This window comes from Haplochromis burtoni, unplaced genomic scaffold (assembly GCF_018398535.1).
Source record: "Haplochromis burtoni strain Fernald_Lab_line unplaced genomic scaffold, NCSU_Asbu1 Contig_38, whole genome shotgun sequence".
Taxonomy (NCBI): Eukaryota; Metazoa; Chordata; class Actinopteri; order Cichliformes; family Cichlidae; genus Haplochromis; species Haplochromis burtoni.
The window spans coordinates 66,083-74,060 of NW_024582399.1; the positions used below are offsets into that span (position 1 = coordinate 66,083).

Below are 7,978 nucleotides of genomic sequence, written 5' to 3' on the forward strand. Positions count from 1 at the left end.
CTTTGGGGTCCTTAGGGACTAAGTAAAACGCTATACAAATTCAGGCCATTTACTATTTTATCATTTACTTTACAAACACAGGCAGGTGACAGCTTAAGTGCCATTCTGACTTGGTCATTTTAACCCAAAGAGGTTTTGACTTCAATTTGAATGTAATAATAATTTAGATTATTGACCCTATCTCAGAAACAGAAGGAATCAGTCTTTCACTTCTCATATTTACTTATTTGTTCTTAACCAGGGGACAAATCAGTGCATGTTTAAATGTAATCCAAAAAAATCAGTTCAAGCTAAACAACTCTTTAACCTCTTCAGTGAATGTCATACATAAGGACAAAACAGCCAAACAATCCAAACAATTTCAACTACGCAGTTGGATGTTTGTTTTTGATTTTTGTTTTGATCTAGTGAAGTTTAGTTGGAGTTTTCATTGTTTTTAATGCAACCAGAAAAAATTTCCTATTCTCAACAGCTTCAGCCTCCACGGTTTAACAAAGTCAGATTTAGAGGTTCAACTTCTTTTCATTAAAAGGTCTCTACATAAGATGTGTAGAATACTGCATACCATCACATAACACATAAGAGACATAAGGCTTTAAAAAATGTTTTGCTTTCTAAGCTATGCTTTGTACATTGGAAAGCTGGACAGAAAGGCAGCAGTTTCTGTCCTGAATAAAATCCTGCAGCATGCCACATTGCCATTTGTTTGCTCTCTCTCAAGGCAAACATTAGTTTTTTTTCATAAATCAAAGTAAAAAAAGAGGTGATGTCCTGACCAGAGAGTTCTCTTGTGGTCACCTAATGCAATGGTTGATGATCAGAGGACATAGCTGCATGGTGGTTCTCTTCAGTAGCCTTTCATGGCAATGCCTCCTCCAGTGTCATTATGTTGGACCTGATGGATCATGAAGATGGTAATAAGCAGGCCCAGTAGCTATAAAGACAGGTAGATGAACAGGGGGTTAGTTCACAAAAAAGGTAGGTGATAATATTAAAAAACTACAGTTCAACAGCACTGGTGGTGAAGCCCGCTGAGGATGACAATGATGTAAATGCTGCAGCTCCAACACAGCAATTACTAGCTTCTACTCAGAAGCTGAAGAGGAATTACCAGCTTTGTTACTAATAAAGCGGTCAACGTGCTACCTGTATTTATGTGCTACACAATGATGTATAGTCGACACACTTGAGAAGGATTCATGTCTCAGTGCTTGACAGTGGTGTGGCCCAACAAAAAAACAGACCTTTAAAAGCAAAAGGATAAAGAAAATATCATTTCTCTCAGTTTAAATATTTTAAATGTTTTGTTTTTTATTGTAAGTAAAACATGGGTTTATCAGATCTGAAAATCAAATTTAAAAAGCAAATTAACATGGGAACTTGGAATGTAGTTTTGTGGGTCAACATGCAAATAACTCACGTATACTATTGCGCCCATACTTGTGTTAATCATAAAGAATTATTACCAGCAAATATCCACTGGAAATGCAGTCATGACCAAAGGTTTTGGCAGTTGAACTGTCTGTTTTTCTTGGGCTTTCCCTTTTCAGTTTTTATTTTTTCACATTTCTTTGATAGAGTGAAGCTAAGCCTTGAAGGTACAGTAACAACATTACTAAGGAATGAACACTAATAACATTAAACAGTATTTAGCAACAAAAATGTAATCATGTATGCAAATAAGCTAAGATTCTAGCAAATGTCTGAAAAAGCATCTTAGAAATGCAACTAAGAATTTTTATTTCCAAGATTTTTTTAAAATAAAATAAGATCTTAAAGAACAATGGAGTCACAGTGATATACAGTGATAACCTGTGACAATAAATGAAAACAACAGTGAAGCTTACTGCTGTCACAGCAAATCCAAAGAAGAAGCCCAAAGCGATCTTGAAGAAAATGTCTACCACCGAAAACATGACATCACCGCAGGACTGCAGAAGAGAATGGAAGATAGTTATTACATGGAAATCTATCAGAATGGCAGACTGTAGTGTTTGGATTAGCTGATAGGGGTTGAGGGATTAAATACCTGTGCAAAGACTTGCTGTGGGCCTCTGGTTCCCTGTAAGAAAACAAGAGGATATTGTGTATTCAAATAGAAACAGTTCATTATTAACTTTCAGATACATATTATAAAATATAAATTACTGTAGGGCAAAACACAGTTACATTTGTCAATGTGGAATGGATGGCTGCAAAATTACTCAACTTGTAATTTCAAAGTGACAATCTGACACTAATTTCACGCAAAAAGCTTCTTTAGCCAGGAGGTGTATATTATGTCAGAGCCAGGCACAACTCTTAATTGCTCAAGACTTTGGGTGTCTGCCACGGTGATAGTTACTGGATCCTGTTCAGGGAGGTTGCTGTGGTCTGCTCTTAGTCCCACTAGCCACTGAGCATTGTTGTAATGTGTTGTCTCCTTCTTCCATATGCTCTTCCAGTATTGCTCTGTTTCTAGCCTTGGTGGTGCTGTTCTCACATTGTTCCCCTGCCACACGCCTTAGATGGTTCTGTGGAGAACAGCTGGTTTATTCTCCTGCCTTGCATCTCTCTTGTATACCTCCTCAAGTGGCTGGCCAAGGCTGTGAGTCTTTGTTTGTCAGTTTTCTAGGCATCAGGTATGGACAGTACTTGTTAGGCACCTTCTTCATCACAGCTTTCTGCAGCTCAAATATTTTGCTAACTCCCTTCTATGCTACCTTGATCTTGGCCTCTTGTCTCCTTCTCGATGGAGGGTACTGCTCCTTGTGGCTGTTCATCTTGTAGCCAGGGAGCTCAGTGATCACTGCTGCCAGAGAGTAGATCGATTGGTTTTGGTTATGGTCACAGTAGGGATTGCCCGCAGTGCAGTATTCACATATTTTGTTGTTCAGAGGGTATTTCACATAGCCTTGGTAATCGACCCGGTGAGCTGTTCTCGCCTTCAATGTAGCAGTTGTTCTTCTTGCTTGGTACCCAATCCAGAGGGTGGAGATGATGATATCTCCCCCCTGACCTAATTTTCTGGCTTCCCCTTGTCGTAGCATTTGCAGTGTACCTTCTCAATCTCTAGTTGTGATGGTAGTTTCTTCTTCTGGATGTTGGAAAACTAAGCTACTAGTTGTTTCACCATTAGTGTAGATAGCAGAATTAGTCATTTCCTGATATTCTTTGTTTTTTTCTTAAAATCCAGTTTTATTTTATAAAACTAACCTGAGGTCTGGTTTTGCATGAGGAATATCCTCCATATCCCAGATTTGAAGGACTGCATTCACAGGAATTGGGAATTTCCTCACCCCAGTCGTTAGCGCTCACTATTCCACAGCATTTCATCTGTTAACACATAAGAGAATGACTTCAAATAATTGAAAATACTTAATGAAGTTCTGCACTAATGTAAATGTGTCAATAAAGTAACTATAATGTAATTATTAAAAAACAATTCAGTCGAAAAATAATTAATAAAAGGTTTTCTGTGTAAGGTGGAGTCAAAAAGTTACTTGACACCAAGCATAAAAAGAAAAAAATATTATCTGACTAAAATTTCAGTTCAGTCCAGTTCATTTTTATTTCAAACGTGTATATTTGCCATCATTTTGTCATATCATTCCATTCTTTTGTTTGAAAAGGAATAGACAGAAGTATACACTTATTTGGCCCTACCCCCACAAATTTTACATCTCATTCATTTAGTTTTCTTTTAGTCTCAAATTAAACAAATTTGGTTGATCTCCCCTATCAGGGTTGGTCCTTGATCACTTCTGAGCCCTTCCAGTACCACTGCTATTCAGATCACTACCTGCAAGTCCTGTATTGACTACTTGTACAAGTAAATTTGGGATTTCACCACACTTGAGCAGACATTGGACATGATCCTCTGTATCCTCGCTATTCTGGCTATATTGGCTATATTGGCTATTCTGTTCTATTTGATTCTACTGTCATCAGGTTAATAGTACAAAGAACATTACAGATTGCTGTAAGGCTTCAAGCATATCTCTCAAGGATGGTTCTTTCATGTAGGGCTCTGCTAGTTCACTAGAGGTACTGTAGAAGATAGTCTTTGTCTGCAAAGAAAAAAAGAATATATTTAGTATCACGGTAAACAGATGAGAAGCTATATTATCAACAAGACAGACAGAGAAGGACAAAAATCTCAAATATGCAATGAATGAATACCCAAAAACAAGAATAATTAAAGTAGAAAAGAAAACAACTTCTATTTCTAAAATTATTTACTGGCTTCTTTTAATTCACTGATGAATTTCCCACAAGAAACATTACTAATATTTTCCATACTATCCATTAGGTCCTATGGTCATGTCCAATTAGGACAATTCATTAATACAGGCAATTGTTAATGTGTGTGATAGTGTTATTAAGGTGGAAAGAAAAAAAGGAATAAATAATTAAAACTATGTTGCTGAGAGAAAAGCAAGGGTTTTTTTTATTTTATTTCAGACACAGACAGAAAAGGAAGGCCACTAGATAACAGTAGTAACTGTAACAGAAACACAGATGTAAAGTAATACAAAGAAAGAGAGAAAATGTGATGAAAAAAACTTGCATCAAGAAAAATTATTGGACAGGCAGAGAGGAGAAGAGATCACCTGGTTTCTTTTGACCGCTACAACGATGCCAAAAATCATCATGATGATCATTCCAATGCCCATAAATCCTGCAAACTGTACATGAAGGAATGTTAAGAACATTAAAAGAATCATCACTTTGTTCTTGTTTTGTTCATTGTGAAATTAAAAGCAACAAAAAATAAACAGGTATCACATCATTATCTTGTTTGATGCAGGGGTCCTGTACTTACTATTTTGAGGACGAGGGCTTTCTCAGAGCAGGCAGCGTAGATTCCCAGGGAGGAGACACCGAGGACACCAATGGCAAAAACCCATGACCAGCCCAAGCCTGGCATACCAAATGCTGACAACTGCTCGAGAAAGAACAGGAAACAACACAAACATTGCATTGATCCTTACTTCTTGGAATAAGCAAAAGCAAACACAGTTATCAGTAACATGCTAGACATGAATCTCTGGTTCACATCAGATTGAGTCTAATATCTGTGCCATCTAGCCATGCTACCATAGATCATAAGGCAAGCATTTCAAAACCTAAACCAGGCCATGCCAGGACCATCCAGTAAGTCACATTCAGTGAAGAGGCCATCCACTGTAGTACCTTCTCGGGTTAGAATACATTTGCAGTTGTTAGGCTTAACTAGCACAACATCAAATTTACTGAAGTTTTAGTAAAGAACAGGTCGAATCAGACAGTGTTAACAGACATTTATAAAACTGTAAAGTTTTAGTTACAGTCTTCGTTCTGTGAAGCAAAGACAGCAGTGTGTGGATTAGTCATTTTTAAAATGACGTAAAATGTGAGGGTTGTCCACTGGGAGCGCTGTGGAACACACCAAAAGCAGATCAGCAGGCAAAGACATCAGTGGAGACATCCTCTCTGCTTTAAAGCCTCAAACTTTCCTTTCTGATTAAGATTATAATTAGGGTGCATGAGGTGACTGTGAGCCATCTCTCAGTTATGCTGCTTTCCATAATGCACTGAGCACTTTTCTGCTGCTCCAGTCCTGTGATTTCATTCTGCACATGACAGCTTATAGAAAACTGTTTATGTAAAATATATAACTTAAAAATGGTTATTGATATTAAAACTACTCTTTTGTTACACAATAACAGAAAGTTGAAATACATTGTGTAGGGCAAAAACACAAACTGGTTCATACTGGAGCATATATATGGATATCAAATTTCAGCTCATTAACAATGAACATCGTGGAGATTGTTATCCCCCAGATGACTGCCAGACTCACAGGCTACAGGATATGACTGTAAAACCTGATTACAAGTCCTGGAAATGAACTGGAGAAAAAAAAGAGAAAAAAACTGTAGATAAACAAACAAAAAAACATTATTTCATTTGGTGACAACAATGAGCCAAAACATGTACTCCATTAAAAGCTCTGTGTTTCTGGTTTGACAATTTTGTCAGAGCCAAGCTGTAATTACAGTTACAGAGAAAATGAGTTGTGAGAGCGTTAACTTCCCCCAGGCAGCATCTGTTCTGTGTTAAGAGCAGAAATGAGAGCCTCCACTACATCTGGACAGCTGCCTGATTCTATATAAACACGCCGAGTCCTTCACGTCGGCTGAATCTAAACATTTCAAAATGAGTGTTTTCCATTTCACGTGCGTGCTTTTAGAGAATTATCGTATGCACATCATGTCCTGACTAAATCTGGTTCGGGGCTCAATGCAAACCAGCTGCTTTTGTCTTTAGAGTGTTTGTTTCAAAGCATTACTTAACTCTGTTTTTATAGAACTCTTTCTTATCAGTACAGAACAAAGATCCAACCATAACCTGTCATGACTTTAAGAGTGGTTCATGATTAAGTCAACACAGATAAACACTTGATTATTGTATCACCTGATGAAGGCAAACTAAAAACACAACTTGCAGTGAGTGTTTACCGAAAATAGATACTAAGCAAGGGGGGAATTATTCTGGCTTAAAGCCAGACCTGATTTATTATTCCAGACTTTGACAGGAAGACGGCCACATGGTTTATGTAAGAACACAAGAAAAAACATCTGGAGTGGGAGAGTTGTTTTTATGGTTGGGCTTTCATAGGTTAACCACAAGAGGAGTAGCTGTTCTCTATTACCTATGCTACGTTATGACAGTCAACGGCAGGGAGTTGAGAGTGGTATCAAAGCTGGACACATGAACTAATATCAGTGAAAACAGACTTATGATACTGATTAGTCCAAAAGTGTCTGTAGGCAGACTAAAGAAATTTAAATAGTGTGCTCCTTGTGATTTTAGTTCTTTGTTGAAGGGTGACATATTATCATTATATTTCTGCTTGGCTTTCTTTCTAAGCTCCGTATGTATGAGCCTAATAAAATCAACACGTTGAATAATCAAAGCATCACTGTGCATTCTGTGTCAACAGAGATGTAGTTGATGTTTACCTGCAGAGCCATGGCAGTCGCCCTTACTGCCAAGTAAATCAGCACACATCCCAGGATCTGTGGAAACCGAATCACAGTGTTCAGTTTGTGTTTAACAAAATTAAAGCTCCAAGTATGGTGGACTAAGTGTGCTAAAAAAACATTTACAATAAAGGCTTTGTAAACAGTGCACTAAGACATAATTAATAATAAAAAGTGATTATCTTATTTTAAAACTGAAACTTGCATGGTTCAGCCAGGGAAAACCTGCCACATTTCAGGGAAAACACCCTTAAAGCGCTTCAGCCATTTTACACCTTTAAAGCATGTCAGCCATTTTAGGTTACACAATCTCTCTTCCTGAGATGTGTAATCCTGCATGCAACCGTTAAGAGCTTTTGTCACTTCTACACTGCACAACCTGAGGGAGACAAAGCTAAAAACCTGATCAGAGACTTCCTCAGGCCTAGGCATGTTTCCTGGCTGGTGAAAACACCCAAGAAACATGGATCTGAAACTGTTCCAGACCCAGGCTATTATTATTATAAAAGTAATTTAATATAAGATTTTTGTTTTATGTAATTTGATTTTAAAAACTGTTTTTTCAAAACATTATTACAAGTAAATGTTTGTTTGTTTGCATGTTTTGTGTAAATGGATGGAAATAAAATCAATAAGCATGAATAAAAAGAAAAACCTCTGTGTTAAAAATTGAAAAATAATTATCTTTTAAACCACATTTCTCATTTTATTCTGTTTGACTGCACAAGCTCATTGTTTTTTTTGTATTTTTAAAAATCATTTTTAGTTCTCTTACTACAAAGACGTTAAAAGGCTAATCGAAGGAAAAATAGCTTCTTCAAACTCCACCTTGTTTTCCCCCACCCTGCCTTTTTTCCATTAGGATAAGCTGAAAAAAATAATTAACAAAGGAGAGGAGAAACTGCTCGGTGGTTGGCTGGTGGAGTGAAATATGACCCTGTTTTCTTCTGCTTTGTGTGTGTGTGTGTGTG

The 7,978-nt window shown here is 37.2% G+C and overlaps 1 protein-coding gene across 3 annotated transcripts in view; it reads right to left on the reverse strand.

Annotated features, from left to right (window-relative positions):
* The window catches only part of atm (ATM serine/threonine kinase), a 37,534-nt gene that overhangs the window by 4,655 nt on the left and 24,901 nt on the right, over positions 1 to 7,978 (reverse strand). The window lies entirely within an intron of this gene.